General features: G+C 40.5%; 1 pseudogene; it reads right to left on the bottom strand.

Annotated features, from left to right (window-relative positions):
• Positions 1-3748: 3748 nt before the first annotated feature.
• Positions 3749-15820, bottom strand: part of LOC101437849 (double-strand-break repair protein rad21 homolog pseudogene) — a 43382-nt pseudogene continuing 31310 nt past the window's right edge.

The following is a 15820-nucleotide window of genomic DNA, read 5'->3' as shown; positions in this document are numbered from 1 at the left end:
CATTTGACTTGCAAACTGAATGTGGAAGTAAAGTTGATGGAGAAGAAATGGTGCCACTGTGATGTCATTCCTTTTTTAAACAGTCTGTTTTCCTGCTCCTAACCACACTTCAATCGCTGTGGGCAATGATTGAGAGTTAAATTTTGCACCATAAAGCAAGGTCACAGCAGTAATGGAAAAAGTTATTAATGCTTGTAAAATTTGGAAAATGCAACATGAAATGTTTGTGTTAGAGAGAGAGAGAGTATGTTAACACAAACTGAAAAGAAAGAATAAAACATCTGCTTTTAATCAGCAAATATATTCAAGGCAAGGGACAACAGTGGAGGCTGAGTAGCTGAAGTTTCCTAGTATTAAAAAAAAAATCTTACATCCAGACGCCTTGATGAACCAAAGCTCTCTGAGAAAGTTTTACAAAATATACATTGTACAATGTCTATGAAACCGACATTGTGTTAGTACCTCAACAGCTTTAGAATTTCAGTTGTCGTGATGTTCCAGCATCATCTAAGGAATATTCCTCAGTCTTTCAGTCCCAGTTCCCACGTGTTCATGGATGGGATTATCGGAAAGGTCTGTCATTTTCACACCCTGTAGGCATGGCTCAGGTTTGCACACCTGAATCACACCCATGACCATCACATACTTTTCCTATTGAATCCACAAAACTGGCAAGAATTATTAGAATATTAGCCAAAAAAAGTGTTCCAGGCAGCTCAGCTGGGCAGGGGAGGAGCCAGGAATTCAGCCTAAGTCTATTCTGACTCTAAAGCAGTCCAGGTCAAACCAACCAACCTCCAGCTGGAATCTAAGACTCTCTGGGTGGAAGGGCCCTCACAGGGGAGGGAGTGGAGAGGGAAGGTCCATGCAGCCTGTGGGCCTCCTTAGCTTAAATGTCACGCTTGCCTCCCGGGTCACACCAGTCGTCACTTGCAGCATCCTGCACTTCCTTATGGTTCCACTGGGATCAATGACTCTCTGGGAAATGTGTCCACAGCCTGTATCCCCACCCCCACCCCAGGCCTGTCTATGTGGTCTCTGCTATAGTGAGTGCCTCCCACAGCCCTGGGGCACTGTACCGTCAGACTGTCAGTCAACATTGACATGAGATGGGGTCCAGTGCCTGTCATTCAAAAAAAAAAAAAAAAAAAGCTGGTTCCTCAGACTATGTGTGTGCCAAGCCCTGGGCCAGGTGCTGGGGAGACAACTGTCCTCCTGGAGTTCAATCTGCCAGGGATTTTCCATGTGACCCCTGGCCCAACAGCGTCAGTGATACCTGGGAGCTGCTTAGAAGTGCAAATTCATGCCCCCCCAGACCTGCAGACTCAGAAGTCCTGAAGGGGAAGCTCAGCCCTCCAGCTAGTCCCACACGGGCCCACGAGCACAGCCGGGGTGGAAGCGGCAACAGTGAACTCCAGCCTAAAGCAGCGCCTGAAGGAGCCTGCTCGAAGGGCCGCTTCCCAGGGGCTTAGGGAGGGCTTCCCTGGGGAAGGGGTTTTCGAGTTGAGTCGCAAGGGGTGAAGAAAAGTTTCCAAATGACAACATTTCCATACTTGGATGAAAAAGTCACCGGTGGGGAGATGATGCCGGGTCCCTCCCCCGGATCCTCCTGTATTCTCTAAACCAGCTGCAGGCGATGCGTCTCATCGAGGAAGGCAGGGTAAGGCTGGGCAGGGGCACGGGGAGGAAGGAAAGGGGCTGAGGTGCAGGAACGGCGAGGACAAGGCCCGGGGGTGGGGCAGCACCAAGGAGCAGCCCCAGGCTGGACTCCAGACTCGGCAACCTCCCTGCCAGCGCCCAGGCCCTGTTCGGCCTTTACCAGCCCCAGCCGCGCACCGAGAAGGGCCCGCCCGGTTCCCGCAGCCTCGCTCGCTGCCGGCCGCCGCCTCCACCAGCCCTGCACCCCCGTGGCGCCGCCTCCAGCCGACCCGGCCCGCCCCGACAGCGCCAAGGGCCCGGGCCGCCGCCAGGGAGCACCGCAGCTGCTCCGCCAGGGAGCACCGCAGCTGCTCCGCCAGCGCCTTGACCCGCGGCCGGCAGCTTCCGGGCCCCGAGCCCCACGCCTTCATTCTGCTCCTCTCTAGATCTTACAGTAATGTCCCACTCCACAGATTTTGAAGGTTCAAATAATGTTTAATTGTTTGCAAAAAAAAAAAAAAAAAAAAAAGCAGGTAGATTCATGATCTGAATATTCAAACAAATATACCCTAAAATATTCCCAAAATTTTGATTTATAGCTTCCGGAAAGTTATAAACTCCACTTATAGTCATTCTATTCTTCAAAATAGCCAGGCCCTGACCTCAACAGACTTCAGCTCCTACACTCTGATTTATTGGACTTACCCCACTCAGCTAACATGGAGTTCAAGAATGTCCACCACCACACCATGGAGCCTAGAGTGCCTGCAACTGAAAGCAGGAGGATTGCATCCAGTATCCATGTGGAATCTAAGCCCCCTCTTGACATAGATGTGGAATGGACACAACCAAGCCAAGGTCCACAGGAAGGAGGAATACAGTAAGGATCAGAGTGGACTTACTGATATTCTATTCATGAGCTATTGTGGTTAGTAATTGAGAAAATGTGGCATTGGTATGGAAAAAGTGGCCATGGTGGCTGCTGGGTGCGGGGAAGGGGAGGAAGAGATGAGATGTGGAGGCATTCTCGGGACTTGGAGTTGTCCTGGGTGGTGCCCCAGGGACAATTGCCGGATGTTGTATGTCCTCCCATGGCCACTGCATGGAACGTGGGAAAGTGTGGGCTATGGTGTGGAACACGGGACATGGGGTGCAGCGATGCCCGGAGATGTACTCACCAGACGCAATGGATGTGACATGATGATGGGGGACAGTGTTATTGGGGGGGGAGTGGTGGGGTGGGGGTGGTGGGGGCAAATGGGGACCTCATATTTTTTTAATGTAATATCTTTTTAAAAAATGAATAAATTGAGTAGAATTTGAAGAAAAAAAAAGTCTATATCTGTTCATGTTGGAGCCTCACTGTAATAATGGAATTCATGATAGCAAGGTCAATCATGAAGCCTCAAATGGAATGATCTGCAAAATAGAATACCTTCAACCAAGTAAGTCCTATCTTTTTGTAGTTGAAAGGAGCAGTTACAGCATAGTTTCACATATACCATGCTTATTATGGAATTACTAAGTTTAAAAGAAACCTCAAAATGATATATGAAGTCTGCAGTTTCAGGTCATCCCCCAAGGAAAATCGTTGACATGAAGACTCGTCATGTTCACAGATGTTCACCTAGATGTTCACCAATCTTGGTCACAAATAGGGAAAAATAATTTCTTTTTGTTAAAGTCTCATATTATATTTTTAAATGAAACTGTCAGACATTTTCTGAAACAGGTTTACCTTTTCAAAGCAGTAATGGAGAATGAAGATAAAAATCATGAGTTTCCATTGCTCTTCAACATAATTACATGCACCAAAATTGTACATATCTTTTCTATATGAACTATTAAAATAATCTCCTGGGTCCTTGAGGTACTTGCGTTCTCCATCAGAACACAAACACAATCCAAATAAGCAGCTCCCCTAAAGATGAAACTGATAAATTTAAAATACTGGGGGTGAGAGGTCGGGGGAGGGATGAAAGAAAAAGGCAGAGACACTGTATAGACAAAAATCTAAATATTCTGGAAGGTTTTTGTGTGTGTGTCCTGCATATGGCGGAAATTTGTACACACTGGTGAAATTAACACTAGCTATAATGTTCCGTGCTGCTCAAATAGTATGGAATCTTGGTCCAGGTGTGGCAATGATGTCACTGTATGGTACTTCCTGTATCAGCTAAATAGTTTGCTGCTTTTTAAGAACCCAGATGCTGTAGAACTTTGTTGCAGCTTTTTTCCATTTGTGTTTCAACATAGCTCAAGCCAATTTAAAGATTCAGTTCCAGTTTTAGCAAGAGGTCACTGAAGACCAAAAAGTTTTGGCAGACATTTTTTACTCCATTTTTTTTCTTCTTGATTCTGATCACCCCCAGAAGCATCTTCATTATCTTCTTTCCCTTTCCCTTTCTCTTTTTCCTTCTCCTTTTCTGGCAGAAGTTCTATCCCTGATATTAGCTGACAGACTTTTTTGGAGGCTCTTCTGGAGGGAGCTCAACATGGGGTCTTTCCATCTGCTCAACTGGCTGGGAAGGCATCAAGGCCCTGGGTCAATTTGTCCAGGCTTTACTTAACTCCTTTAGGTGGAGGTGGGGGCATGGTTGCCTCATCCATAATTGTTCTGCTGATTTCCATCACTGACTACTGGAGGCTGCTCAATTCTTTCAAAATGGGCTCATCATAACATCATGTTGCTGATGTTGCTGTTGATGCTTATCTCTGCGAGCCTCTGGATTTTCAAATTCTTTAAGGGACTCATCCAAATTATCAGTTTCTCCTCCTTTCCTCCTTTATCTAAGATCTTCTGGTACAAGCAGTGTAAACCAGCATGTACAGATCTTGAGTAGTCTATTATTCCCCAAAGGCTGAGCAGGTAAAGAGAACTGTTTCCCCTCCTCCAGTCTCTTTCCACATCATCAATTTCTCAGTGGATGGAGTCAGATCCAAAGTAGTAACAATATCAGAATAGTCACTAAGTTGGGCTCTAATTGTCTTGCTATCCAATTCTTTGAAACTGCCAATAATAATTCTTCTTCCTGTTGGCTCTTTTTTCCTCGACAGAGATATCAATAGGTTCCAGAACAAATGCTTCTTCATTTAGAACAAGTATTGTTTGATTAATCATAGTTGGCATTGATTCAACAGGATCTATTGAATTAGGACCATCAATCCCACCCATTGGTATGTTATCATTCTCATCCATATCATTATGTGCAGGCTATTCTGGCAATATCACCCCTCCCTCAGAAAGAACAGGGGGATCATTGATGATACCATCATCATTATTGATGTAGGCTATGGGTGGGGAGGCTGTTCATCTCTTTGTAGATAACCTGAGCTGTATCTGTCCTGAGCTGTGCATCTTGGACAGTGAGAACTGCAGCCCTGCCCTTGGTAACCATGACAACAACTCCAGTCCTGGAAAAACAGTTTAGCAATGCAAACTCTATAAACTTTAACTTTTCAGGAGAAATGCAAGCCAAATGTGCTAAAGCTTATCTAGAATGTATGAAGCCCGTGCTAAAAGCTTACCTGGGATGTGGAAGATATATGTTAATTCAAGTTTATTGAGCACTGAAACAAAGAACAATTTGGCCCATCCTCTGTATAAAAAGAACTCAAAAATCTTGTTCAGGGCTCAGATTTTGAATGAGAAGCTCTGAGCCCAGCTGGCCATAAATAAATCCTTTTTTCTTCCCAAAATAATTCCTGAGTCCTGGCCTTTCTATATGCAAATAACTGAACCTCTCTTGACTTCTATAACATTTTTGGGGGCTTGTCTGGGATTTGCAACTGAAGGCCAGAGAAGGTAGAATTTTGCTACCCCTTCTGGATCTCCGAGGAAGCCAGGAGGACTCAAGTGAACCCCAATCTGGGCACCCCTGGATTACATTTAATCCAGAAAAGATGTGGGCTCCACTGGAATCTTCCTGATGAAAATAGAGGGCAATGGAAGGTCTGAAAAAAAGAAATTCTGGGAACAAAAAAGACTCCAAACACAGAAAAAGGTAAGACTCCCCAGGGAGCATAGTCAGGAAAACCCTAGTTTTAACTGCTGGAAGGGAAGCCCAGTCACTCCCAAGAGAGCCCCAGTACCTCCAGAAATTTCCAGGGAAGCTGTTCTCTCTAGATCTGAAAATAAAAGGAGGAAAAAAAGGGGAAAAGCCTGGTGTTTGGGGTTTGTCTACCTGCATGTTAGAATTTGGTACTGGGCTTGTCTCCACTGAAATAGTGAAGGCTTGATTATAATAAGAAAGGCTATTTTTTGGTTTGAGTCCTAACATCCTGAAAATTGGTCTGATATTGAAAAACTTGGTTACAGGAAAATGAATAAGCTTTTTTAGTGAAGCTTGGTCTGGGTGTAAAGTTAAACATTGAAAGGTCTAGCTGGAATCTCATGTTATGGTGCTGAATTGCTAATGAATGTGCTTTACATTAGATGTTAATGTTAAGAGTTCTCTTTTTCTAAAGTTTGTAATGGCTGTGGGGGCAGCTGTGCCAAAAAGTATAAATATAGAACTTGTAAGTCAGATTAATAAATTTTGTACTTCTGTTTGTGCCAGCTCAATGCTGATGTTAGAATTGTGTAATTATGTAAAGTGGTAAAATTTGGTTAAGCTGGAACCTTCCCTTGCCATTGGCAAAGTAAATTGATTGTAGTTTGTAAGGCAAAACCACGGCATGAATGTGTATGTGCATGCTCTGCTGTCTTGCCTCTCTTGGTCAGCCCCATTTGCCAGAACTCCGGGATTTTCTGTGTCTGTGTCCCTGTCATGCACCCAAATTTGTTGGAGCAGGCCCAGTTAGGGTGGCTGGTGGAGCCAGTGACTTGAATCACAGCCCTGTCAGGACAAGGGGTCCCAGGGAAAGGTGCTGAATTTGAAAACTTCTTTCAAGCCATTTTAGCAGAGAGCTGGAAAGTGGGGAGTAGCGTGCCCCTTTCCAGTGAGTCCAAGCCTTCTATTCATAAGCCACATTTCTATTTAATCAGTATGCTCCCAACTGCCTGAAAGGGAGGAGGCTGAAAGGGACACAGAGCAAGATCAAAATAAATGCAATAAAGTTCCCTCCCTAAGGTGTCAAATGCCAAAATAAATTTGCATTCTGCCCAGGTTCCGCTTTTCTGAATCTCTCTCCCTGTGAGTCTATGTAAAAATGCTTTGAAATGTTTTAAAGCTATAAACTTGTCTAAAGGAAGGACAATATTGCTTGAAAACAATAAACCTCTAATCACTTGATATCCCTTTTAATGGTTTTGCTGGGAGAAATCAGCAGTAAGGGTCATGAAATACTGCAGAAAAACAAACCAGGAAACCTTCACAAGGTTGTTGCCGATAAGATTCTTATAACTTGATTGATGGGGGTACCCAATTCATCTTAAAGTAAAACTTACTAGAAACTTGTAACTAAGAGTTAAGATCATTTATAGATGCATTTATATTATAAAACAGCAGATGGATAATAACTGAAATTACAACTGGGTGCATTTAGCCTGAACCTATTATTGTAAATGTAAATTCTAAATTAACCTTACCTTTGTTTATGGTCACTTCAAGCCTAGCCTTACCCCTTGACTTTGCTTATGTTTATTTTGCTTATTCCCTATAGCCCAGGGAAAAGCAGACATGAGACATCCCTGTCTCCTGTCCTATTGGTATTAGTAACCCTTCTTTCTTTCATGATTCCAAGGTGGACTAAATTGCTGCCTGGTAGAATCCTTGACCCTTGGGGGTAAATGTCCACTGGGATCTTTTTATATGCAAGGACTGGGAAATGAAGGAGACTTCCTGCCTTGACTGTCAGGATTAGTAAGAGTGGCAATTCATGAGAGAAACCAGTCTCCCTGAGACTTCAATAGCCTCAGTGAATATACATAGAATTAGTCTTGCTCATCCAAAGTCTGCTAAAGTCAAAGTAAAATACAAGGTTCTGAAACAAAGGAAAATTGTATTAAAACTTTGGGAACATTTTGGTTACAAGCCATTAGTTAAGAAACAAAATTCTTGTGCAAAACTACATGGTCATAGTGCAAATTAAGGGGAAAAAAACCTTTCAGGAGTCTTTCAAATGTTTTGCAGTCACACTTATTTGTAAAATATGAAAGTTTTATGTAACTCAGTTATGTTCCTGTGTCAAACTATTCATGTCTGTCTATTTGCTTAAATTGTTGGGGTTAAATATGCAGTTATATAAGCAATATATGTTTCTAGAACCCAAATTAAACTAAACCATATATAAAATATACAAATTATAAGTAACATCAATGAGTGTGTTTCTGTGTCTAACTCTATTCGTGTCTGCCTATTTGCTCAGTGTATATCTGCATACATCAGGATAATAATATCAAATTAACAAATGAAAATTTTTAAAAGAGCTCTATTCAAATTGTTAAAAATTAAATTTGCAGTTATATATGTGAATAAATATTCCTGGAGCCCAAATTAGACTAAACAGGATGGAAAGGTCATATAGAAATCTGATTATATGAACTATTGGGAAAGGGCCTTCTCTTTGCTTTGAGGGAGGGGCTAAGTGTGGCAGATTAAAACTATCTTCTAGGCTGGGGAATTAAGAATCAGTCCCAGAGCTGTGATTGGTTTGGGAAACACCTGTCCATGCAAGAAAATGAAGGCTGTGAGAGAGAGGGTGGGTATTGGCATTTGTAGCTTAAAAGCATAGATTTTTAAGAGCTTTAGCTTGCTCCTCTCCTTTCAAAAAGAAATATGTGTCAATTTTTATGAAAAAATAAAACTCTTTGATTCACACAAAAAAGAAAAAAAAAGCTACATTGCTGGAAGGATTGCAAAGATCAACACCTCCATCAAGGACTTCAAGGGTGTAGGATTCCCACTACAACCTTATTCAACTGTCCTATTTTACTGGGGAGAAAACAGATAAATCATGGTAGACAACAGTGGATTATCAAAATTTTAACAAGATAATGAATTCAATCACAGCTGCTGTTATAGATATGGTATCATTCCTTGAAAAAATTAATACAACTTCAGTTACCCAGAAGGCAGCTAGTAATCCGGCAGAGGCATTATTTGCAAATGCTATTAGTAACAACCATCAGAAAAAGTTTGCTTTCCCCTGGCAAGGCCAGCAATATACCCTCACAGGTCCTCCCTCAGGGCTACATTGAATCTCCAGCCCTATATCATAATACTCTCTGCAGGGATCTTGACCATTTCTCCCTCACACAAGACATCACGCTGATTCACTATATGGATGATAACATGTTGATTTCATGTAGTGAGCAAGAATTAGCAACTACTCTAGCCTTATTAATGCATTTGTGTGTCAGAAGATGGGAGATAAATCCAACAAAAATACATGTCCATGAAATTTCTAGATGACCAATGGTGTGGATCATGTCAAGATATCCGTTCTAAAGTGAAGGTTAAAATGTTGCATCTGGTCTTTCCTATGATGAAAAAGAGGGACAAACCTTAGTTGGCCTCTTTGGATTTTGGAGACCAAATATTCCTTATTTGGGTGTGCTTTACTCTGGCCCATTTGTCTAGTGAGTGACAAAAAATTGTTACCTTTGAGTGGGAACCAGAAGAGGAAGAAACTCTGAGACACATCCAGGCTGCTGGGCAAGCTGCTCTTCCACTTGACACCTCCAGCAGATCCAATGGTGCTGCCAGTGTCAGTTGCTAATACTGATGATCTCAAGCCTTTGACAGGCCTCTATAAAAGAATCACAATGCAGACCCTCCCTTTGGATTTTGGAGTAAAATTTTGCCATCCTCTGTAAATAACTACTTTCCTTTTGAGAAAAAGTGTTTCACCTACTATAGGGCCTTAGTAGAGACTTAATGCATAATCATGGGCCACCAAGTTACCAAGTGACCTGAGTTGCCTTTCATAAGCTGGGTTCTGACCTGCTAAACCAGAAAGTTGGTCATACACAGCTGCACTCCATCAAAAAATTTAAGTGATATTAAGTGAGTTCTGAAGGCATAAGTGATTTATATGAAGAAGTGGCACAAATGACCATGACCTCCTTCTAATACATTGCCTTCTCCTTCCCAGAGTACAGCTATGGTCTCTTGAGTAGTTCCTTAAAATCAGTTGACTTGGGAAGAGAAAACCTGGACCTGGCTTATAGATGATTCTGCATATTATTCAGGTACTACCTTAGAGTGGACAGCCTTAGAAACTGCAGTCCCTTTCTTTGATATTCCAAAAAAACAGAGGTGAAGGGAAGTCCTCCCAGTAGGCAGAACTTCAAGCAGTGCACCTGGTTTTTCATTTTGTTTGGAAGGAGAAATGGCTGTGAGTGCATTTGTATGCTGATTCATTTTGGTCAATGTTATGTCTTGATTGTCAGGGACTTGGGAGAAACATGATGGAAAATCGGGTACAAAGAGGCCAGGGGAAGAGTATTGTGGATATATTTTACTGATGGAGCAAAAAACATGAAAATATTTGTGTCCCACATAAATGTTATCAGAAAGTGACTTCATCAGAGGAAGATTTTATAAATCAAGTGGATAGGATGACCCAGTCTGTGAATATTAATCAACCTCTATTGCCAACCACTCTTCTCATTGCCAAATGGGCACATGAACAAAGTGGCCATCATGGTAAGGACAGAGGTTTTGCATGGACTCAGCAACATGGAATTCCCCTCACAAAGGTTAACCTGCCTACAGCAGTTGTAATCAATGGAACCAGAACAGAAAAAGACATTGGAGAAGACAGAAAGCCAGAGGACCAGAGAGAAAGCTGGAGGAAGCTGAATGCTAAAAGCAAGGAGACCCTGAATAGAACAGAGAACAAATGATGCCATTGTGCCATGCCATGTGACAGGAGTCCAGGATCACCAACAGCAGTATTATCAGGGAAAGAGTTAGGCCTACTGCCTTGATTAGGACATATTTCTCAGCTTATAACTGTAAGCTTAGAAGTTAATAAATCTCCACTTAAAAAGCCAACATATTCTGATAGCTTTTGCAAACTAAAACATCATGGATATGGTTTCATTCCTCCCTTGAATACTTTTTAACAAATCAATTTTATTGATACATATTAATAAAGCATAAGTCCTTCCAAAGTGCACAATCAGAGGCATAACCACATAATTGTGCTTTCATTACTTCATTTATTTTGCAGCATTTTCATTTTTCCAGAAAAATAAAAATAAAAACAGAAACCAAACAAAACTCATCCCTTTTCAATCTCTCTTTGCTTCCCCTGCCATACATAGCTGCTATTCTGTTTCCATCTCTCAAGTTTATGTGTGTTTATATTTTGTATAAACAGTCTTATATAAGCAATATTACTGATATTCATATTTTACATGAGGTTTCACTATGCTATACAGTCCCATGTGACAATTTTTAGCTTTCCAATAAAATAAATGTCCTTAGAATTTCTCTTTCAATCACTGTCATACCCATTATATAGCTCTGCTAATTAGAAACACTATGTTGTGCTTTCACAATTTCTATTTATTTTCAAAGATTTGAAAACAACCTTTTCACCAATTTGGCACAGATTTATCCTCAGCTTTCCATTTTTTATCCTCATTCTATTGTCTGGTGACCTATATACTAATTATTAACTCCATGAGTTTACACAATATATTGAGTTGATAATAGCACAATCATACAGTACTTGTCCTTTATTTCTTCTCTTTTTTATTTATTTTTTTAATGTTACATTAAAAAAATAAGAGGTTCCCAGATAGCCCCCCCCTCATCCCACTCCCCCCACATTAACAACCTCTTTCATCATCACGGTACATTCATTGCATTTGGTGAATACATTTTGGAGCACTTCTGTACCACATGGATAGTGGTTTACATTGTAGTTTACACTCTCACCCAGTCCATCCAGTGGGCCATGGCAGGACCTACAATGTCCAGCAACTATCCCTGCAGCTGTCCTTCTATGTCTGGCTTGTTTCACTCAACATAGTGCTCTTCAGGTTCATCCATGTTGTCATATACTTCACGTATTCATTTGTTCTCATGGATGCATAATATTCCATCTTGCTTTTATCCATTCTTCAATTGAAGAACACCTGGTTTGTTTCCATATTTTGGCAAGTGTGAGTAAAGCTTCAATGAACAACAGTGTGCAAATGTCTGTTTGTGTCACTGTTCTCAGTTCTTCTGGGTATATACATAGCAGGGGTATGGCCAGGTCACATGTCAAGTCAATATTCAACTTCCTTAGGAATTGCCAAACAACTCCCACAGTGGATGTACCATTCTACAACCCCAAAAACACTGAATAAGTGTTCTATTTCTCAGCATCCTCTTCAACACTTATAGTTTTCTGAGTTTTTAATAGTGGTCATCTAATAGGTGTGAAATGATATCTAATTGTAGTTGCGATTTGCACCTCCCTAATCACTAGTGTTGTTGAACATTATGTGTTTTTTTCATGAATTTTTCCACCATTTCTATTTCTTCTTTGGATAAATGTCTTTTCAAGTATATTGCCCATTTTTTAATCATGTAGTTTGTCTTATTATTGCTGAGTTTTAGTACCTCCTTATATATCATGAATATTAAACCTTTATCAGATATGTGATTTTCAAATATTTTTCGCCCTTGACTCAGCTGCCTTTTCACACTTTTGAAAAAGTTCTTTGAGTTGCAAAAGTGTTGAATGTTGAGAGGGTTCCATTTATCTTTTTGTTGTTGTTGTTGCTCAGGCTTTGAGTATAAGGTTTGAAAAAACACTGCCTACCACAAGATCTTGAAGATGTTTTCCTCCATTTTTTTCTAGGAGTTTTAAGGTTGCCACTTTTATATTTATGTGCTAGATCCATTTTGAGTTAATATTTGTATAAGGAGTGAGATAGGGTGGCGGACTTGGCCCAGTGGTTAGGGCGTCCATCTACCACATGGGAGGTCCTCTATTCAAACCCTGGGCCTCCTTGACCAGTGTGGAGTTGGCCCATGCACCGTGCTGCTGTGTGCAAGGAGTGCCGTGCCACGCAGGGGTGTCTCTGGCATAGCGGAGCCACACACACGAGGAATGCGCCCCATAAGGAGAGCCACCCAGCGCAAAAGAAAGTACAGCCTGCCCAGGAATGGTGCCGCACACAAGGAGAGCTGACACAACAAGATGTCGACTCAACAAAAAGAAACACAGATTCCCGTGCCGCTGACCACAACAGAAGTGGACAAAGAAGATGCAGCAAATAGACACAGAGAACAGACAACCGGGGTGGGGGGGAAGGGGAAATAAATAAGTAAATATTTAAAAAAATAAAATAAAATAAGGAGTGAGATAGGAGTCCTCTTTCTTTCTTTTGTATATGCCTGTCCTGTTCTTCCAGCATCATTTGTTGAATAAACTGTTCTGGGTCTGTTGGGATGGTTTGCAATCCTTATCATAAATCACTTGACCATGGATGTGAGGGTCTACTTCTGAGTTCTTGTTTCAATTACATGCATCTATCAATCTGTCTTTATTCTAGTACCATGCTGTTTATACCACTGTAGCCAAGTAATATGCTTTAAGTTCAGGAAGTGAAAGTTCTCCAACTTCATTCTTCTATTTAAAGATATTCCTATGATTGGTTTACAGACTTTCCTTTGGTTTGGTTTGGAATTCCTTTTCTGTTTTTTTCCTAGTTCCTCCAGTAATGCAGTTAGATATTCAATTTTAGCTCTCTCTTTTTTTAAATGTAAGCATTAAAGACTATACTTTTCCTTCTTTTTTGCCCAATATTATTATTATTTGTCCAATAATATTATTATCTTGTTTGGTGATGATTTGCATGGAATATCATTTTCCAACTTTTCACTCTAAACCTGGTGCTGCCCTTACAGAGGTGTCTGTTGTAGACAGCATGTAGATTGCTCATATTTTTTATCCATTCTATTAGTCTATGTCATTTCAAATTTTTTAAATTTTATTATCTTTTTTAAAGATACATAGATCACACAAAATGTTACATTAAAAATCGTAAGACGTTCCCATTTATCCCACTCTCCACAATCCCTACTCCTCCCACACCCACAACTTCTTTAAATAGTGTGGTAATTCATTGCATTTGATGAATACCTTTTGGAGCACTGCTACACAGCATGAATTATAGTTTATGTTGTAGTTTACACTCTCTATCAGTCCATTCAGTGGGTTATGGCAAGATATATAATGTCCAGTATCTGTCCCTGCAATATCATTCAGAACAACTCCAAGTCCCCAAAATGTACCCCTAGCGCACCTCTTTTTCCCTCTCCCTGACTTCAACAACTCCCGTGTCCACTGTCTACACATCAATGATACAATTTCTTCCATTGTTAGAGACACAATAATTCTACTGTGGGAATTCGTGGTAGAGACCACTGTCCCAGGCAGTGGTTTCTTCACCTCTCCTCTCACTACCTGAGCAGGTGGCTCCTGACCACAATGCCAGGCACCCTGTGTTGTGAAAAACTCCAGTGCCCTTAACCCTAATTCACCAGCTGTCCTGCTCAGACCACCCATACCCCACAAGCCTAACCCTCATTTTCGGACAGTTTTGCCAGATATAGATTTCTTGGGAGGCAGTTTTTTCTTTTTCAATAGATTAAATTCATTATACTAATTTCTTTTCATCTCCATGGTAAGGAGTCAGTACTCAATCATATTGTTTCCCTTTTATGTGATGCTTAAATTTTCTCTTGTAGCTTTCAGAATCCTCTCTTTATCTCTGATAGTTGTCATTCCAAATAGATATCTCTTAGTAGGTCTATTTGTATTTATTGCATTTGTGGCACATTATCCTTGAATATTGATATTTATGTCTCTCATAAGGTTTGGGAAAGTTTTGGTTATTATTTCTGCCATTCTCTTCTCCTTCTGAGACAACAATAATGCCCATGTTTGTGCATTTCACATTTTCATCCAATTCCCTGACATTTTTTAACATTTCTATTGTTTTATCTTTCTGTTCTCCTGTCATTTCCAGTTCAGTTGTTCTGTTCTCAAAGTCACTAATTCTGTCTTCAAGTATTTAATATCTGCAAGTGCATGCCTCTTTAGTATTTTAAATCTCATCCACCATGTCTTTCATTCCCATAAATTCTTTTACTTTTCTTGGAAGGCTTTCAAATTGCCCTTTCTACTCACCTAGTACCTTCTTAATGTCTTTTATTTCTTTAGTCATATTTTCTTTCAATTATTTGAATTGATTGAGAATATTTCTTTGAATATCATTGATTTGTTTTCCTAAATCCTGTACCTTTACAGGATATTTGGTTGTTCCTTGGCTAGGTCATCTCTTCCTGTTTCCTTGTATGGCTTGTAAATTTTTCCTGATGCCTAGGCATCTGAATATGCTCAGGAATTTACTTTGATGGTTAATTTATCTCTTTCCTAAAGTTTCTTTTCATAGAATTTTTAAAAAATTACAGTTCAACTTATTCTAAGTCTTCAAAATTTCCCAGGCTAAGTTATCAAAATTGGGTCAAGATTGGAGTTCCTCAAATAGATAAATGGGACTTCCTCAAAATTAAAGCCTTCTGCACCTCAAAGGAATTTGTCAAGAAAGTAAAAAGGGAACTCACACAGAAAATATCTGGCAACCATACATCTGATAAGAGACTAATAACTTGCATATATAAAGAACTCCTATATCTTGAAAATAAAAAGATAAACAACCCATTTAAAAAATGGGAAAAAGATTTAAACAGACACTTCTCCAAAGAAGAAATACAAATGGCTAAAAAGCACATGAAAAAATGCTCCAAATCTCTAGCTATCAGGGAAATGCAAATCAAAACTACAATGAGATACCATCTTACTTCCATAAGATTGGCAGCTATGAAAAAAACAGAAGAATACAAATGCTGGAGAGGATATGAAGAAAGGGGAACACTCATCCATTGCTGGTGGGAATGCAGAAGGATCCAACCATTCTGGAGGACAGTTTGGCGGTTTCTCAAAAAACTAACCATAGATTTGCCATATGACCTAGCAATACCACTGAACTGAAAACAAGGACACAAACCGATATATGTACACCAATGTTCATAGCAGCATTGTTCACTATCGCCAAAAGTTGGAATCAATCCAAATGCCCATCAACAAACGAGTGGATCAATAAAATGTGGTATATACACACAATGGAATACTACTTGGCTGTAAGAACAAATACACTACAAACACACGTGATAACATGGATGAATCTTGAGAACCTTATGCGGAGTGAAGCAACCCAGGCATTGAA

Source organism: Dasypus novemcinctus, chromosome 11 (genome assembly GCF_030445035.2).
Source record: "Dasypus novemcinctus isolate mDasNov1 chromosome 11, mDasNov1.1.hap2, whole genome shotgun sequence".
Lineage (NCBI taxonomy): Eukaryota > Metazoa > Chordata > Mammalia > Cingulata > Dasypodidae > Dasypus > Dasypus novemcinctus.
This window is presented reverse-complemented; position numbering and strand designations above follow the sequence as displayed.